The 20,358-nt window shown below is 43.0% G+C and overlaps 1 protein-coding gene across 1 annotated transcript in view; it reads left to right on the forward strand.

Annotated features, from left to right (window-relative positions):
• The first annotated feature begins 573 nt into the window (after positions 1-573).
• LOC126284516 (Down syndrome cell adhesion molecule-like protein Dscam2) overlaps positions 574-20,358 on the forward strand; it is a 1,260,408-nt gene continuing 1,240,623 nt past the window's right edge. Inside the window, exon 1 of the mRNA XM_049983498.1 lies at positions 574-903. The gene's annotated coding sequence lies outside the window, so the exon portion shown is untranslated. The remainder of the gene's footprint in view (positions 904-20,358) is intronic.

Genomic DNA, 20,358 nt, shown 5'->3' on the forward strand with positions numbered 1-20,358 from the left:
TAATTAATTTCTAATTGCAGGTGCCAAACTTTTATCTACTCCACTTGCAGGGTCGATTACAGTCAGTTCGCGTTTCTTCTTAATCCACGTGCAAACAGCAAAAGTCAGAGCTAGAAAAGCGGGGGCTTAGAGCATCATTTTCATATGAAGGTTCTAGAAGAATTTAGTGCTAAATACACTGCTAGCCCTGGCACCTCGCAAGCGTTTCAGTTACTGGATCAAAACACAGAATTTGTGAAAAACCTCCTGTGTCAGTTTCAATAAAACCTACGCCTAAGTGGTAGAGATGTAGATGGTTTTAATGGCAAAAATACGCGTTCGTTATAGCAAAACCTTCCCCAGATGAGGCCACCACCCTGAGTACAGCTCCACAGATATCTCGCCTCGGTCCTCTTCAGTGAACCGGGAGGCAGGGCTGAGCCCCGGCCGTATCGGCCGTCGTGGATCGCCCGCGGCGGTGCCTTCCTCCTCCGGGTCTCTCCTGCCGACGCCGCGCGCAGGGTGGGAGTGGTGGGGGTGGTGGGGGCGTCGCCGCTCGGCGCTGGAGGGGCGGCCGCGCCGGCTCTGCCACAGTAGCACGCCGGCTGTCTACCGGGTTGCGTCCGCCAGGGGAGCGCTCTGCCGCGTCGCGTCTACCTTCCGTTGGCCGCCAGCGTGAAGATACGACACGATACGACGCCAGGTGCTTGACGGACCTTCTGAGACTGGGCGCTCTGAACGGCGTCTCCTGCGCCTCTGGGCAGCCTCTGACGAGCAGAAGACACGACCTGCGAAGAATCACGAAGAAAAACACATACCAGTACTTATAAATTAGCCATAGTAAAACCGTTTGTTTAATAGACACCAGTGACTAGAAACATTGCAGAAACTCTGGTGGCAGCTCCACATCCACCTCCTAATTACGTGAGTATTACAAATTTCAACTGTCAGTTTACTGTTATTGTTCGCTGTTTGCATTTATTGCTTTACTTGTGAGAAAATTATGAAGTTACTGTTGCAAACAGTGCTGAACAACAATAATTTTTTTCTCGTGTTTATCATGGCGCCCAAATCATAGTCAATTCTTAAATAATCTTTATTGAGCTTGAGTCCACAGCTGCGAAAACTTAATGATTTGATACCGCCTGCAGCTGTCATCTTTACTTTAGTTGTGAATTATTCTACAATTTCGGTGTCAGGCCATTTTCATGTCTCTGTGCAAATTTCAACAATGACATATTACGATAGTTATCTCTACTCACATTCAAATGTAACGTGTGCAAAGAATTCCGTCTCACTATGGGCTGTGCTGAATTCTTTTGCAGAAAATAGCACAAGAGTGAAATTGTGAAATAGCACACAAATAAAGGAAAATGATAGCTGCCGGCTGTATTAGATCTTTCCAAAATTCTTGAAGTTATGCTACATACCATAATTTAATTTTTGACTGCCCTGTTCACTCTCTAAATACAATAAAATAATTATTTCCTCCTTGTTGAATTACTATTTGCCTGTACCTCGTGAAAGTACAAGAATTCTGCGTGTTATTACTCAGTTTACTGGCTTCTTTCATTTGTTTATTATCTGTTTTAGTCTCCTATGTAAGTTTTTGTTGCCAAGGTAAGATTGTTTTAATGTTGAGGCAACCATAACTGGCGACGATATTTATGTGTTATCACTGTAATAAGCTGGAAAAAATCTGTAGTTGGCCAATAATGACATAAATCGGTAATTGCCTGCACTGAATCGTACATGTGGCTAAATATATGATCAGCACTGACTTTTCAACAGATTTTGCACCTCTCCACGGTCATTAGACTAGCCCTCACTAAATTAGTTCAGCTACTGGTTAAGTACTAACGGCCTTTACATTCCCATTGACTACATTTTTTTATTTCAAAACCATTAATGTAGTGTTGTTGTAATTCATGTCTTAAGAGTAACAATATAAATAGAACGTTTTACACCGTTTTGTTTTCCAAGGAGATTGGGGGGGAGGGTGTTAGAGAGTAGCACAAACTGGATTATTTATAAGAACTTTCAGGGTTTCAGAAAACTGTTCGAAAACTACAAGACATACTGAGATCAAGGATACACACCAGTGGACAGGGCATCTGTCCAAGTTTGTAATTGACACTAAAGGGAGTTCAATACAATCTTCGATTGTGCTGTGCCAAGCGTCAGTTCGTGGCTGAAAATCATTGACACGATGTGGCCGGGAAGGTGTGATGACAGCCCGCTTTGAGAACCTGGTAGTTGGGATGCCTATTTGCAGGTGCGAACTAAGTAGATGTGACGTTAGGGATATGAAGGTTAACAATGAGACTTTACGACAACACAACCTACACGGACACTCTGATTATAAAAATTCTGATAACCATTAGTAGGCTTCCATTTACCATTGGCTTACAACAGTAGTATGTAACACTCCTTTAGTGATTTGTTGAGGGAACATACGTCCCGACAGTAGTCAAAAGATGAAATGTAAAAAAGATATGTATTTATAAAAAAATTAGTTTTAAAAAGTGTAGTTTTTCTTCCAATTAAAACTTCGTGCGAAAGTAATATACTTCTGTTACTTATAAAGGTCATTTCTCTGAAGGACAGATTGTGCGGTGGCAGAACTGATTTCTCATATTTTAGATGTATGTAATTGTTGTTACTGGCGTACCTTCGCATCCCACTTGCTCGTCGCAGAATGTTAAATCGTTGCTGCCATAGTAATACTGGGTGATCAAAAAGTCAGTATAAACTTGAAAACTGAATAAATCACGGAATAATATAGATAGAGAGGTACAAATCGACACACATGCCTAGAATGACATGGGGTTTTATTGCAGCCAAAATAATACAAAAGTTCACCAAATGTCCGTCAGATGGCGCTTCATCTGATGAGAATAGCAATAATTAACATAAAGCAAAGCAAAGATGATGTTCTTTACAGGAAATGCTCAATATGTCCACCATCATTCCTCAACAATAGCTGTAGTCGAGGAATAATGTTGTGAAGAGCACTGTAAAGCGTGTCCGGAGTTATGCTGAGGCATTGGCGTCGGATGTTGTCTTTCAGCATCCCTAGAGATGTGGGTCGATCACGATGCACTTGTGACTTCAGGTAACCCCAAAGCCAATAATCGCACGGACCTGGGAGGCCAAGCATGTCGAAAGTGGTGGCTGGGCACACGATCATCACCAAATGACGCGCGAAAGAGATCTTTCACGCGTCTAGCAATGTGGGATGGTGCGCCATCCTGCATAAACATCGTACGTTCCAGCAGGTGTTCATCAGCTAGGCTGGGGATGATGTGATTCTGTAACGTATTGATACCTCTCATCCGTCATGGTAGCAGTTTTGCTGTCCAGCGCCATCTGCCGGATATTTTGTGATTTTTTTTTGGTTCTAATAAAACCCCATGTCATTCCAAGCATGTGTGTCCATTTTTACCTCTCTATCTACATTATTCCGTGGTTAATTAAGTTTTCAAATTTATATGACTTTTTGATCACCCTGTATATGCAGATGTGCGTTTGTCTCTGCCCAGTAACAGCCGGAAGAATGAAATAAAAACACAAAAATACTCGAAAGGCCTGATCATATCACCATTTTCCTTAAATTTTTGTTCACGTTCCGCTCGTGTTTCCTTAACACACTACTGTTCATCTCGTTGATTGTGTCCAGAACTCAGTAGCGGGGAAGTCAAAACAAAGGGCGGCAGACTGTTTCCAGGAGTGCACCCCAGATGCTCTCCATTAGCCGTATGGACTGACGGCTCTGCTAACGCAACCGTCGCGTGGCGGTCGGATCTGAGCGGCGTTTCTCACGCCCTATCCGCGTTGGCTAGCGTGAGCGAGCGCGCCCAAGTTTTCAACTGCAGTCACGCTATCTCCTGGCGCTAGCAAGCCGTCTTCCGTTTCCTCCATTGTCTCTTCCCATTAACTCACCGTGTGGATCGTTCCTCTCGGTGGAAAACGTTTCGGTGATACCCATCGCCAAGAAACCTGAATTTAGTTTCCTCAAACGGTTTCAGCACAGTGGAAGGCCTCACGACGCAATTACTCCAGTCTAGCAGCAATATAGGGAAAAAAGATGCATACATATGAATTTTTATGGTACATTTTAAGCGGTCATGTTAGCCATATATTCTCGTTTCACTGTCATGACTGACGAGCATCACCGATAATACGTCAACTGCCGGCCGAGCGGTTCTAGGAGCTTCAGTCCGGTACCTCGCTGCTGCTACGGTCCCAGATTCTAATCCTGCCTCGGGCATGGTTGTGTATGATGTTCTTAGGTTAGTTAGGTTTAAGTGGTTCTAAGTTCTAAGGGACTGATGACCTCAGATCTACATCTACATCTACATCCATATTCCGCAAGCCACCTGACGGTGTGTGGAGGAGGGTACCTTGAGTACTCTATCGGTTCTCCCTTCTATTCCAGTCTCTTATTGTTCGTGGAAAGAAGGATTGTCGGTATGCCTCTGTGTGGGCTCTAATCTCTCTGATTTTATCCTCATGGTCTCTTCGCGAGAAATACATAGGAGGTAGCAATAAACTGCTTGACCCTTCGGTGAAGGTATGTTCTCGAAACTTCAACGAAAGCCCGTACCGAGCTACTGAGCGTCTCTCTTCCAGAGTCTTCCACTGCAGTTTATCTATCATCTCCGTAACGCTTTCGCGATTACTAAATGATCCTGTAACGAAGCGCGCAGCTCTCCGTTGGATCTTCTCTATCTCTTCTATCAACCCTATCTGGTACGGATGAAAGATTGCTGAGAAATATTCAAGCAGTGGGCGAACAAGCGTACTGTAACCTACATCCTTTGTTTTCGGATTGCATTTCAAATGGTTCAAATGGCTCTGAGCACTATGGGACTTAACTACTGAGGTCATCAGTCCCCTAGAACTTAGAACTACTTATACCTAACTAACCTAGGGACATCACACAGATCCATGCCCGAGGTAGGATTCGAACCTGCGACCGTAGCGATCGCGCGGTTCCAGACTGAAGCGCCTAGAACCGCTCGGCCACAGCGCCCGGCAAGCTGACGTCCGACATGGTCCCACACATGTGCAATTTGGGCCAGATAAGAGGTTCTTGCTGGCAGCGGGTACACCTCAGTATCAAGCTATTCATAGAAATAGGTGCCGCGTGTGAATGGGCACTGTTCTGTTGGAAAATGGCATCACATGAGGAAGCAGCATGTCCGTGACGGACGGTTGTGACGTCATAATACCTCTCTCACTACCAGCCATGACCTGAAGTCATACTTGGTGGCTCCCTGAACTATGACGCCAGGGGTAAGCCGTTGTGCCTCTACAAAATATTAGAGTAGGGAGTACGCTTCCAAGGTCACCTTCTTACTCGCCAACTATGGTCATCTGAAATAGTGCTGAGTTACGCTTCATGGCTGGATAAAATGTGAAATCCTTCGACATCTCTCGCAACGCAGTCGTTTGTTGTGTGGTGTTAACAGTAGCCTGTGGTGATGGATGACACAGAACGTTGGTTCGTATGGCTCTAAGCACTATGGGACTTAACATCTGAGGTCATCAGTCCCCTAGACGTAGAACTACTTAAACCTAACTAACCTAAGAACATCACACACATCGATGCCCGAGGCAGGAGTCGAACCTGGGACCGTAGCAGCAGCGCGGTATGGGACTGAAGCGTCTAGAATCTCTCGGCCACAGCGGCCGGCACACAAAATGTTGCAGGGAGTCCATCTTTACTTGTTCTCGGAGGGCAGACGTAGGTGTGAAGTGGTTATGATGCGCGTGGTGTACAGTATGGTGATGCTCCCTTGTCCTGGTTATAGAGGGTCGGACGAAACATTGACGGTAAGAATGCTGGCCCTCCTGGTCCCATGCACTGCAGCATCGAGACACTGCCCCATCCCAACGTCCCACAAATCTCTACACTGCACTATTCGATCAGCCAGCCAAATGGATACCTACAAAGTGCTCCCTTCCAAAAGTGGTCAGGTGCCGATAACGCTGTCTCGAACGAGAACACGGCACCTGTGTGTCCTCAGTGATCGCTCAATATCTGTCGCTGTTCGCCCCTCTTATACACCCTACGAGACCTGGGAACAACACTGAACATGAAAAACACTAAGGCTATCTGATCGCTTTCCTACCTGCCACAGAGAACTGCAACTCTTAAAGTTTACATAATTGCCAATGATCCTTTGGATGCTTCATTTCTTTCTTTTTGTGAGGCAGTGACGATCACTGACTGTTAGCTTGGTTTCTTGGCAGGAGGAGCTTTATATCCTGTGTTTCCCATGTGGCTGCGAGCGATCTGATACGTAATAAATGGGAACATTTGGCAGCTAAGATCGTGTTTTATAGTACTTTAATTTTTTTTATATAAAATAAAAATAAAAACCTTACACCACGCGATCGCGGCTGCTGTATATTCTTTTTTCCTTGTATCATACCGCTACGTTCCTATGTACGTTGGGCTTGCAAGTACTGGTACACTTGCCTCTGTTACACTTATCGTCTCACATAATATTTTGTGCGTTTCTTTCCTTAAAATCGAATTAACTATTCTTAGAATCAATTTCGTACAAATATTAGTGGTGACACGGCTATTTTGATTAACTGTAATGAGTTTACGTTCACCGTTATTTTTTTTTGTTATATCACGTCTCAAGATTAAATTTTGAAATTTTGGAATAGTTATTGGGAATTAAATCAGTAAAACAACAAAATAGATTACCCAATCACAGTATACTAATTAAATGCAGCTGAACATCCCTGAGGTTCCGTTCATGAAGATGAATCATTCTAAAATATGAATATATGTTTTCTATCCACTCTTAAGTTACGATATAAACACGAGTTCAATTTATTTAGAACATTATAATTAGTATTAAGGAAAAATTTGAAGACGGCTCTGACGGAATCCGTAGTCTACATACAAATAATGTCGATTAAATGTAAACAAAGGAAAGACGAAGCCGTGAAGAGGAATAAAGAACACAGTAGTTGAACAAAAGAGGTAGTTATCTCATGTGAGGACCAAGATCATACAAAATGGCCGAGGCAGGGAAGATGTCGTTCGTACATGGGCAGGGGGAAGGTAAGCATCCATCCATAGAAGATATCTACTGGTGCAATGGCGGATAAATGGAAACGACACAGGCGGAAGGAAAGTAAGTATGGTATTTATTATTTCAGAAGTAATCTTAGTGATTATTAATACATTAGTCCCACTGTCAGACAGGATAGACAGTGCCTTCATGGTAAAAAGTTCGCGTTTGCCCAAGCATCAATGACTATACCAGTTCGTCCTAAGGATATCGACGATCACGAGCGTTTTTCTTCAGGGCACCAAAGAATAAAGCAGTCGGATGTGTAAGGGCTTCCCATCGAAGCTTCTGTACCATACTCGAAACAATCTTGGCAGCACAAGCGTCCGCGTACTGAGCAGAACTCTATTAAGGGATAAATTACGTTCCTGTGAGTGCTATGGGCTGGTGATTGGGGATGGAGGATATACAAGCGAGGGAAGGCTGGTAATCGGATTGTGTTCCTGCGCTTGCTGTTGCTGCAATCTTCAGTCCGAAAAATGGTTTTATACGCCTCTCCTTGCTATTCTATCCTGTGCAAGCCTCTTCATCTCCGAATAACTACTGCGACTTACATCATTCTTAATCAGCTCATTGTATTCATCTCATGGCCTCCCTCTACGACTTTTACCCCCTACACTTTCCTGCAGTACCAAATTGATTATTTCTTGATGCTTCGGACTTTATTCTATCAACTGATCCCTTATAGTCAGGTTACACGACAATTTTCTTGTCTCCCCAAATCTATTCAGTAGCTCTTCATCAGTTACGTGGTCTACTCATCTAACCTTCAACATTCTTCTGTAACACCACATTTGAAATGCTTCTATTCTCTATTTGTCTATAACGTCTCGTTTCCATACGTGGGAACATTCTACACTAATACCGTTAGAAAAGACGTGCTAACACTTAACTCTATATTCAATGTTAACGAATTTCTATTCAGAAACGCTTTTCTTGCGATTGCGAGGCAACATTTTATATCCCCTCTTCCTCGGTCATCGTCAATTATTTTTCTGCTCAAATATCAAATCTTATCTACTACTGTGTCTCGTTTCCGAATTCAATTCCCTTATCATCACCTGATTAAATTCGGCTACATTCCGTAATCCTTGTTTTGCTTTTGTTGATGTTCGCTTATATCCTTCTTTCAAGACACTGTCCGTTTCGCTCAGCTGCTCTTTCGAGTCCCTTGCTGTCTCTGACAGCATTACAAAGTCGTCGGCAAACCCTAAGTTTTTTATTTCTTTTCCCTGAACTGTAATTGCTACATCAAATTTTCTTTGATTTCCTTCACTGCTTGCTCAATGTACAGACTTGAACACCCTTTAGTTGCTTTTTATGACGTAGTGGGGTATAGGGGGTGGGAAAAAGCCTACCCGCTCTTTGGTTTGTAGGCCTATGAAAGAGGGAAATGCATGACCACACTCCGGCGACAAGTCTTTCCTCACGCGTCTACCCTTCTTATAACCCCGTCTCCCCCCTCCCAGCACGCCACTCTCCCACAACCCAATTCATTCCGAATTGCGGTTTTACTGCACTTGGATTAGGTACATAAATTTATTACTTATCTTTAATCCACTTCATTCAACAATAAACGTGAATTTTATACCATTAATACACTCTTCTAATAACATGGGAAACAATTACTCCTAGAGAATTAATGAAGCGTACATTTTTTGTAGGACGTGTACAGTAGTTTAATTTTGTAATGGGAAACATTTTGGACAGAAATGACACTTTTGCAGAATTTCAAGAAAAAGTAAAAATATTGTCCTTCAAACGCTCCCCCACCCCCGCGCACATCCCACCGATCAGGATATTTATGGCACTCCATCATTCCACTGTACAAAAATTTGTACTACAAGAAGTTTTCTTACATTTTCCTTCGTTGACTGGACAATATCGATGAAACACATTGTCGCGTCTAGCCGTAGACTTACGGTGCCAGCAATATGACTTAGGCTGCGCAGACTTGACGCATACGTTTCGGCAGTACAGCTCTTTCAAAATACAATTTCTATCTTTTTTGGCAAGCTGAAAGAACATTTGTAGTGGGTGGGAAAGTGTTTCCGAACGATGAGGTCGTTTACTCAGCGTTTCCTGAAGAGCTACGTTAACAAGGAGCGTGTTTCTCTCGTCGAGAAGTTGAAGTATTAGTAGAACGTTCCGATCCTGATCTGCAGAGACTTGCGACTAAGTTGATAAACAGTGTCCTGTATCTATATCACTTTAAACAGCCCAGCATTCAACAAAAATTTCTTGCCCTGCCACACTAATGCGCAACTAATTTGCTGTAGTCCCATCGCATGTAAATAATATTTTCGTTGCTGTTGATGATCAGCATCGATTTACGTACCCCACTTGCGCCAACGTCTCTTTATTGCATTAATGTTATTGTATTTTAAGTTTCTTGTCACGTGATAAGTCATTAACCATTTGCTCCAAACTGTGGAAAGTTACTTCATCTATACGTTACTTATTAGTTGACAGTGGATACTCACAGGACAAGCAAACAAATTTGAGAGCAGACCATGACTCGTAAGCAGCGACTCATGCACGAGGAAAACAGGTTTCGTGTTCGAGTCCCTGTCAGGCATACATTTTTAAGCCGCTAGGAGGTTTCAATAGCATATGGTGTTTAAAAGCGGGATTTCATAGTCTTAAAAGTATCACTGCGAATTACAAAATGGCTCTAAGCACTATGGGCCTTAACATCTGAGGTCATCAGTACCCTAGACTTATAATTACTCAAACCTAAGTAACCTAAGGACATCACATACATCCATGCCAGAGATAGGATTCGAATCTTTGACCGTAGCAGCAGCGCGGTACCGGACTGAAGCGCCTAGAATGGCTCGGCCACAGCGGCCGGAGCTGTAAATTACACAAGCTAGGCAGTCTGCCTTAGGAGAAAACAAACGCCGTCTTGTAAACGATAAATAGTGAAAAAAATAATACGAGACATTGTTATGAACTCTGCAAAATGCCGGCAGCAGCGTTCAACAGGCACCTCCCCACTCTAACGACTGGACAGAATCAGACAGACGCAATCATCGACTGCATTTACCGGAAAAGCTGCGTGGGTGAACATAAAAATGCGAGACCGCTGATTAGTAATCTGCTGCCGGCTTCTAAATTTGCCATCATTCCTGGTTATTGGAAGAAAAGGCAGCTCATTACCATTTTCAAGAACGACACTAAACTGAGGTCAGTATGTTTTTGAATTTTGGAACATTTTTATGGTAGAGTTTTGTGGGATTGTTGTCAATCGGAAATCTCTGCAGGAATCAAAATTAATCTAGTAAAGAAGATTGGTTTGAAATTCAGCTGGCTGCGTTCGTCCAAGAGACCTAGTATGTAATAGATACCTGAGCTCAGGTTGTTGCTGTGTTATTAGACGTCGCCTTCAGTACTGTTCCACACCACCGATTAATGAACAAAATGGAAGCCAAGCGAATGTAGCACCAGCTGCGTGATTGGACTGATATACTTCCGGGAAACAGATCACTGCGGGTCATTCTTAAAGAAGAAAAATCCTCAGACGTGAAAGTACCTTCGGGCGTATTCTCGGCTAATGTCACAGGATCATTATTTTACGGAATACATGTAAATGACCTTGTGTATTAGGTCAGGAGCTCGATGTGGCGGTTTGCGGATGATGCTGTTGTATACAAAAAAGTAGGAACGCAATGGTAGCGAAAGGCTGTAAGATTTGTAGAGGCTCGATACTTCGTGCAGGGATTGGCAGCTGAGCCTAAACGTAAAAGGTTGAATATATTGCGCATTGATAAGCGGAAAAATACGTTATTGTACGATACACGATTTCAGAACAATCACTGGAAGCAGTCACGTCCATTTAACATCTAAGAGGGAGTGTGCGCAGTGATATAAGTGGAACGAGCACAAAACTGTCGTACACAGGGGCAGATGCCAGACTGATATTCAGGGGCTGAATCGTCAGCAAGTACAATTCACACACAAAGGAGATAGCGTATAAGACCTTAGACCAATATCTGAATGCTGGCCGTCAGTCTACGATCCGTAAAAACAGATGTAGCTGGTGTAGAAAATAGAGAATATCTAAAGGAGAGCAGCGTGTTTCGTTACTGGTCCATTAAACAAGCGCGAAAGCTTCATGGAGATACTCAGCCAGCTGCAATGGCAGACGCTGCAAGAGAAGCGTTCTTCCGGCAACTTACGTTTCCAGAAGAGTCAACCAATGTTTTGCTCCCTCCTATCTACATTTCACAAAAAGAGCGTGAAGGTAAAATTAAAGATTTTCGAGGCAATAAGGAGGTTTACCAACCATCATTTTTCCCGCCAAAAATTCTCGGATGGAATAGGAGACAATGTAATAGTCTGTGAATGTCTCTATGTTTTCCAAATTATGAGTACGTGTTAGAAAGTGTAAAGAAAATTACCCTAATAAAAATGCCCCCTTATAATAATCAGTGAAGACAAAGCCAAGAAAGGTAGGATAACTATATCAGATATTTTCAAATGGTTCAAATGGCTCTGAGCACTATGGGACATAACATCTGCGGTCATCAGTCCCCTAGAACTTAGAACTACTTAAACCTAACGAACCTAAGGACATCACACACATCCATGCCCGAGGCAGGTTTCGAAACTGCGACAGTAGCGGTCGCGCCGTTCCAGACTGTAGCGCCTAGAACCGCTCGGCCACTTCGGCCGGCTCAGATATTTTAAGAATGAGTTAACACAGAGATAACTTCACTTAGATCAGTATTTAATTTGTGGACTTCAATGAACAATTAAATATACCTCATTCATCCCATTTCCTACCAACGTTTGGCTTACTAAGTGTGTGACATCATAGACGAAGCACGTGCATAGAGCGTACATGGTTCCCAACTTGAGCTGAATACTTTTCCACAGGAAGACTGTAAAAACTGAATAACAGAATAAATTCTGAGGCATCGTAATCTGCCATGAAGATCTCGATACAAACATAATTTAAGAAATACGAAACATTCAAACAAAAGCGTTACTAGTAATGTTGTTTGTAACTGAGTTCTGACTGCGCACCACCTCTCAGTGAATCAATACGTTTGATGAAGGCAAGCGATCGTTTTGGAATACGTGCCACAGAACAGTTTGTAAGGGACATGAGCACATAGCATATTAAGTGAAATCATCATATTTCAGCTAGCAGGCGAGGTATGTTAATAAATTCAGAGATGTCGTTTTTAATCTACCGATTATTTCAACTCGAAACGCTCATAATACAGGAAGAATACAGTTGCTTCTGCTTGAACCATGTAGCCCCTATATCACTGCGTAATAAAGAATTTATCCACGAAGTATTCGAAATGAATGGGATGAGAAAGAGGTTAATATATAGTTCGTCCATAATTCGGTTGTGATGCATAGCGAAGCTGAAAGCCGGCCGTCGTGAATCGAGGTTGGATACGACAAGCACAGAGCATGTTGGATACTTTAATTCGTATTGGCTCAGTACAGACGTGAAATGCCATGCAGTGCGTCACTTCGTAACTGGTAGCTCGCAACCACATGATAAACTAAACTCCATCCGAAGAGGCCTTGTAGGATCAAACGGTACCGACCGTCCGCCGTGTCACCCTCATACTATATGCGTCATCGGATGCAGATATGGAGGAGCATGCGGTCAGAAGACAGCTGTCCCGGCTGTTGTCAGTCTTCACGACCAGAGCCGCCACTTCTTAATCCAATTCCTCCTCAGCTGGCCTCAGAAGGGCCGAGTGCACCCCGCTTCCCAACAGCGTTCGACAGACCCGGATGGTGACCCATCAAGAGCTACACGAGCCTGACAGCGCTTAATTTCGCTAATCTGAAGGGAATCAGTTTTACCACTGCGGCAAGGCCGTTGACCGTATCCAGATAATGTAAGAAGCAAATCTCATTGCAAAGCTGTACATACAAACCTAAGCAGTAGCCGTAATCCATCCTCTGTCTACATATACCAGACTAGGTATACACTAAGAACAAGACGAGCCCCTTTGTTGGCTTTGGAAAGCGGGTCACGGTGCACCGACCCAGGACGCGTTGATCTCTTACTGAGCGAGACATTGATCGCTGCAGAACGCCGTTAAAGCTGCTCATCTCCACTGAGAGAGTTTACACATGTGACGTGGCAGGCAACGTTGAAGCGGTACAGCAAGTACTAGTCGCTCATCACGTACCCTCTGCACATACATTCCGATGGCTTAAGTGGTATAGATGCTGATGTAGGTCGCAGCTTACTCCATGCTTTGCTGCATTCGGATGAACCGGCGCTGGCAAATCCAACTTTTTTATACCACATCAAGACACTCGGCGTCTGGGTGGAACGGTGCTTTCGAGGTGCTGACCAATAGTTTAAGACTGACAAACGCTGGTGTCTCTAAGAGACCAGATTCGTTGCAAAGAGACTCTATACAAATCACTTGCCTGCTCAAGTGTACAGGTCGCAGAACAAACGCAGGGGCGACATCGAGAATGCCCAAAGATGAACGGTGTGGATGGCCATGCGTAGCGTTTTCTCTTTTTTTTAATTTTAGAGGACGACGGCTGCTACCAGCGGCATTAGCTTCGGGACATCTTGAAAACTCGTGATTGTCCGATTGTGTAACAGAAAGGATGAGAAATCTCAACTGTCAGACACCGGAAGAAAGACGACATACGTCTCGCTTGCCCTTCTCGGAAAACTTAAAGACACGTCGTGCCTGGCAGAAACCCGAATACTGTTTAACCCGTCATTTATGGATCCCATAGAGATGTTGTTGTTGTGGGCTTCAGTCCTGAGACTGGTTTGATGCAGCTCTCCATGCTACTCTATCATGTGCAAGCTTCTTCATCTCCCAGTACCTACTGCAACCTACTTCCTTCTGAATCTGCTTAGTGTAGTCATATCCTGGACTCCGTCTAAGATTTTTACCCTCAACGCTGCCCTCCAATACTAAATTGGTGATCCCTTGATGCCTCAGAACATGTCCTACCAACCAACCCCTTCTTCTGGTCAAGTTGTGCCACAAACTTCTCTTCTCGCCAATCCTATTCAATACTTCCACATTAATTATGTGATCTACCCATCTAATCTTCAGCATACTTCTGTAGCACCACATTTCAAAAGCTTCTATTCTCTTCTTGTCCAAACTATTTATCGTCCATGATTCACTTCCATACATGGCTACACTCCATACAAATCCTTTCAGGAATGACCTAATGACACTTACATCTATACTCGATGTTAACAAATTTCTCTTCTTCAGAAACGCTTTACTTGCCATTGCCAGTCTACATTTTATATCCTCTCTACTTCAACCATCATCAGTTATTTTGCTCCCCAAATAGGAAAACTCCTTCACTACTTTAAGTGTCTCATTTCCTAATCTAATTCCCTCAGCATCACCCGATTTAATTCGACTACATTCCATTATCCTCATTTTGCTTTTGTTGATGTTCATCTTATATCCTCCTTTCAAGACACTATCCACTCCGTTCAACTGCTCTTCCAAGTCATTTGCTGTCACTGACAGAATTACGATGTCATCGGCGAACCTCAAAGTTTTTATTTCTTCTCCATGGGTTTTAATACCTACTCCGATTTTTTCTTTTGTTTCCTTCACTGCTTGCTCAATATACAGATTGAATAACATCGGGGAGAGACTACAACCCTGTCTCACTCCCTTCCCAACCACTGCTTCCCTTTCGTGTCCCCCTACTGTTACAACTGTCATCTGGTTTCTGTACAAATTGTAAATAGCCTTTCGCTCCCTGTATTTTACCCCTGCCACCTTCAGAATTTGAAAGAGAATGTTCCAGTAAACATTGTCAAAGAGATCGTGGGAGTAAAATCAGAGTACTGTATCAGCGCGCAGAGATGGATAGAAGCATTCTTTCCAAGCACCAGGCACGGTGAACTGGAAAGAATCCTAAATGTAAACTGCCTGACGAAGAAATGTGGTGCACTTAGAATAGGAGAAGGAAGTGGAATGTTAATTCAGAGGTTGTGAAATGGAGTAAAACTTACAAATAATGTGGCAGTATGAGTATATTTAGCAGTGCGACGTTGCACCCGATCTGGTATGGAAGCATGCACTAATTCGGATTAGTAGGATGTGATCAAGATGTTGTGTACTCTGCTAGCACACAACTGTTGTAACTGTTCCATCATATCCCTAATATTGACAACGCGATGGAGTTGACCTTCGAGCTGGTCTCGTTTCAAGTCTAACAGGGACAGGTCCGGGGATCTTCCTGGCCAAAAGAGTGCTCCAGTATGGTGCAGGAATTTCACAAAGACCCATTGAAATTATGGAAAACTCTTTATAGCACAGTTCTTTATTAAATCTACGCGTTTCGAGAAATCATTGTCAGACATAAGCTGTGTGACAAACAAAGAAATTGTAAAAAATGAGTAACATATACCAGTATAATGCAAGATCATGATAAAAACACTACGCGCAGTTATTTCAGTACTTACGTGTAGATTTAGTTGAGGGACCGACTTCGTCCCGCCGTAGCCCTCAGTGGTTCACAACTCCACAGCAGTCCACCTGAAACGTCCCCTTAGAACAATTATACAAGACTGTGCTTAAACTGACACACAATATTTTTTTAGGGCAACGCAATCTGACTTTTAAAAATACCTACGAAGGAATGGCCCTGACTAACATTAACCTATACCATTCACAAATCACTTACCTCAGCAAAAATCTTCGTTACTCGAACTACTGCAATACAGCGATCGCCCCTACTGCCAGGTAAATAAAAAACTACGGAAGGCACTAACTACTGATAGGTATAGTTAGCAAATGAAAGATTTTAATAGAGAACAAACAATGTATTTACCTTAATAGCCATAATATATATATCAGTTCATGACACCAATTCTTACAAATTTGAAAACTCCGCTATCTCTCTCCCCACGTCCACCACTGCTAGCTGCTCACTTCCAACTGCGCAACGCTACGCGCCGCTAATAGCCAACTGCCCAATACTACAATGGCAGACAACAATTCAAACTACCCACAGACTGCGCACAGCACAGCCAGTGATTTTTCATACAGAGCGCTACGTGGCGTTACCAATAAGAAAACCTAAACAGTCTACTTACACACCCACCTCACCACCGCCCTGCTGGAACGTCTAATAACAGACGAATGGCAGGCCGTGGAGGCCGAGAGGTTCTAGGCGGTAGAGTCTGGAACCGAGCGACCACTACGGTCGCAGGTTCGAATCCTGCCTAGGGCATGGATGTGTGATGTCCTTAGGTTAGTTAGGTTTAAGTAGTTCTAAGTTCTAGGGGACTGATGACCTCAGAAGTTAAGTCTCATAGTGTTCAGAGCCATTTGAACCATTTTTGAACAGACGAATGTAACCCCAAATGTTTGGGTGGTACAGTAATGATGGCGTAGCCGTGGGAACAGTGTTTGTGCAGCAATCGCCGACATAGTGTAACTGAGGAGACGGAATAAGGACAACCGAGGGAAAATCGCCTTAAAAACCATCTACAAGCTGCCCGGCAGCCCGGACCTTGACATTAATCGTGTCGGGGCCGGCCCTCCTTTCCGCTCGGAAAGCAGTGCGTTAGACGGCGCGGCTAGCCGGGCGGGCACTGTAAATGGTAATATAATTATATCGTAAAGACCATGTATGGCAATACAGTTGCCAGTTCAATGAAAGCAAGTCTCAAACTGGCTGTAGTGAATTGAACTGTCAGAGAAGTAAAAATGGAGTAAGCTTTAACCAAAGACAGTTCGTGTTGACTAGTAAATATGCTAAGATTACCTCTTCTGCGAACGACTTAAGAACTATTATTAAAAAAAAAAGTTTTATGTATCGTTGTTAGGTTCAACGACAGTAAACTGTGTATAGAAATATAACAATGCCGCAGATAAAATATTCATCGAAATATAGAAGTAAAGCAGTACCTAATTAGGTTGCATACATGAAATGAATATCTGTGTCTACATACATACTCCGAAAGCCACCTGACGGTGTCTGGTGGAGGGTACCCTGGGTAGCTCCATCGGTTCTCCCTTCTAGTCCAGTCTCGAATAGTTCGAAGGAAGAAAGATTGTCGGTATGCCCCTGCGTGAGATCTAATCTCTCTGATTTTATCCTCATGGTCTCTTCGCGTGATATACGTAAGAGGGAGCAATATACAGCTTGACTCCTCGGTGAAGGTATGTTCTCGAAACTTCAACAAAAGCCCGCACTGAGCTACTGAGCGTCTCTCTTGCAGAGTCTTCCACTGGAGTTTATCTATCGTCTCCGCATTCGCGATTACTAAATGATCCTGTAACGAAGCGCGCAGCTCTTCGTTGGATCTTCTCTATCTCTTCCATCAACCCTATCTGGTACAGATCCCACACCGGAGATCAGTATTCAAGCAGAATATATATTGTAGCATGTGTTCCTTTACCGCAACAGTAGGTCAAATAATACATGAAATTACAAAATGGATGCATTACATGCTAAGTGTGACGTAATGCGAGATAAATACATATTAGTTCTATTCGTTAACAGCACCAGACGTTGCTGTTTTTAAAGTAAAATGTTACAAGTCATAATTTTAAAATTCTTTTTGAAATAAAATGTGAGTGTGGCTAGGTCCTCCCGACGGGTAGATCGTCGCCAAGTGCAAGTCCTTTTTGGTGACACCGCTTCGACGACTGACTGTCGATGATGATGAAATCACAACACTCAGTCCCCGAGTGAAGAAAATTTACGACGCGGCCGGAAATCCTACCTGTGCCCTTGCCGTGGGATTATGCCTTGTTGACCACTCTGCTATGCTGACGGACATTATGACAGTGTGGTACAGAAATGTACAGTTTTTAACCAAAACCTTAAGGTCATTGTGGAGTTTTTACACGGGATTGCGTTTAAGTTCAATAATTTCTAGGTGTCTGAAGAAATTTCCCCTTTCTTGTTACGTAATCCATGTCAGAAATGGGAGCCACGAAGTTACCTTCATCTAATTTCGTGGCGATAACACGCTGTTCGTAAGGCTTAGTATTAAGCTGTTTCCATGGCCATCTACAATGTTCTTCGGTAAAACTTTAAAACGTCTAAGTTCCCTGTTTGTGGCATCCAAGATTTCAGCCTTCTTCAAAGACGCAGAAATTATTGAGATTGTGCGAAATCCTCCGAATAAATTACGCAGTGACCTCAAGGTTTTCGTTAAAAACTGTAAATTTGTATTACACTGACTTATTCACGATATAAAAAATTTCAGAGACATATATTTTAACACTTTATATTTAAATAGTAACAATTATTGAACTCTATGAAAAATAATTACGGCGTGTACACACTTTATTTAACATGTAACCGTCACTACAGATATTCTGATTTAGCTTCTGATATGTTCGATATGCCTGCCATCATTGGCGATGATGTGTCGCACACGAATAGCGAAATTCTGCATGATCCGCTGAAGTGTCTGAACATCTACGCTGTCGATGACCTCATGAGTGACTGTTTTCAGTTCAGCAATGGTTTTGGGATTATTGCTGTACACTTTGTCTTTAATACAGTGCCACAAAAAGGAGTCGCAAATGTTCAGATCGGGAGAGTATGGCGCGCAATCGAAGCCCACGCCAGTGGCCTCTGGGTACCCCAGAGCCAGAGTAATGTACTCAAAGTGCTGTCCTGCTTCTATGGGGTCGAGTTCCGTTGTCCATGAAACACATCTTGTCGAAATCAGGGTCAATTTGGATAATGGGGATGAAATCGTGTTCCAAAACCTTCATGTACCTTTCGTTGTCACGGTGCCATCAAGGAATATCGCACCAATTATTTCGTGACTGGACATTGCACACCACACAGTCACCTTCTGAGTGTGAAGTGGCTTCTCGATCGCGAAATGTGGATTCTCTGTCCACCAAATGCGCCATTTTTTCTTATTGACGAATCGTTCAAAATAAAACAAACCATGCAGCTCATACTAATTCCCGCCATGCCCTGCTGCCAACGGTGCAGTTTGAACGTCCTAACGCAAAGCGTTCAGAAGTTATGACGATTTTATTTCATATAGTTCAATAATTGTCGCCCTGTATTTCCAATTGTCCAGGCATACCTGGAAACCAATTGTGCATTTCCTTTTATACTTTTATTTGACATTTAGCAAAATAGCAAAGAAAAAAAAAAACACTGATGCTGTTGACTAATAGAGACTAATATGTATTTCTCTCGTGTTATGTCACAGATGTCACAGTTTATCGCATACGTTTTGTAACTTCACATATTACTTCACTAACTGTTGCAGCAAAACAGCACATGTTGTAATTAACACTCTATGTGTAAGCATCTCATGCGGTCTACTTAATTAGTTTTTACTTACTGCGTGACTGGTATATTTCGATGCACATTATTTATCTTTTTTCTGTGTTACTGTCATATTTTGATGCACATTTGTTAGTCATTTAACTTTAATCCAACGACGACATTTAAAACATCTTACTTAATAAAAGTTCTTACCTAGTTCGCAGAGAAAGTAATCTTTGTCTATTTACCAGCGGTCTAAGGCGCTGCATTCATGGACTGTGCGGCTGGTCCCGGCGGAGGTTCGAGTCCTCCCTCGGGCATGGGTGTGTGTGTTTGTTCTTAGGATAATTTAGGTTAAGTAGTGTGTAAGCTTAAGGACTGATGACCTTAGCAGTTACGTCCCATAAGATTTCACACACATTTGAACATTTTACGCCGGCAAATGGAGACCCACTTTCAAACTCTGATAGGTACTCGTAACTCTGTTTTACACTAGTACCTACCCGGCATGTCCGTAACTCAAATTTTGACGCTGTTCACACCCTCTCACATCTTACCAGGCCTGGTAAAACATTAAACACGAACAACAGTAATTCGGTAAGGTGTCCGATCTGTCACAGAGAACTGCAAGTCCAGTCATTTACATATCTGTCAGTCTGTTGACGCGTACGATGTTACAGCGACAGCCGACGATGTTTCCTGTGTGCTTCACACGTTTTTGTCAGTCGGCTTGTTTTTACAACATAGCCTCTCTGACACGGTCGTCACAGTGACTCCCTGAGTAATGGTATAAATGCACTCAAAATATTAATAAATCACTAAGGCAGAAACAGTAAATTGACTGGAATTCTGGGCTGTGTGATACCGGATCATGGCCACTTTATTATCTCCGCCAGTAACTCGAATGTCACAAAAGCTTCCTTCTGTGACGTTCCTTTATTTAGCAATGATTAAAGGCGGTTCCCCTCCTGCTAAGAAGCAGTGGTTCAATAAAGTTATCAAGGAGTTCCCGTAGGCAATTGTCGTTGCAATTTCAGAAATG

The sequence above is a fragment of the Schistocerca gregaria genome, chromosome 1 (genome assembly GCF_023897955.1).
Source record: "Schistocerca gregaria isolate iqSchGreg1 chromosome 1, iqSchGreg1.2, whole genome shotgun sequence".
Classification (NCBI taxonomy): domain Eukaryota; kingdom Metazoa; phylum Arthropoda; class Insecta; order Orthoptera; family Acrididae; genus Schistocerca; species Schistocerca gregaria.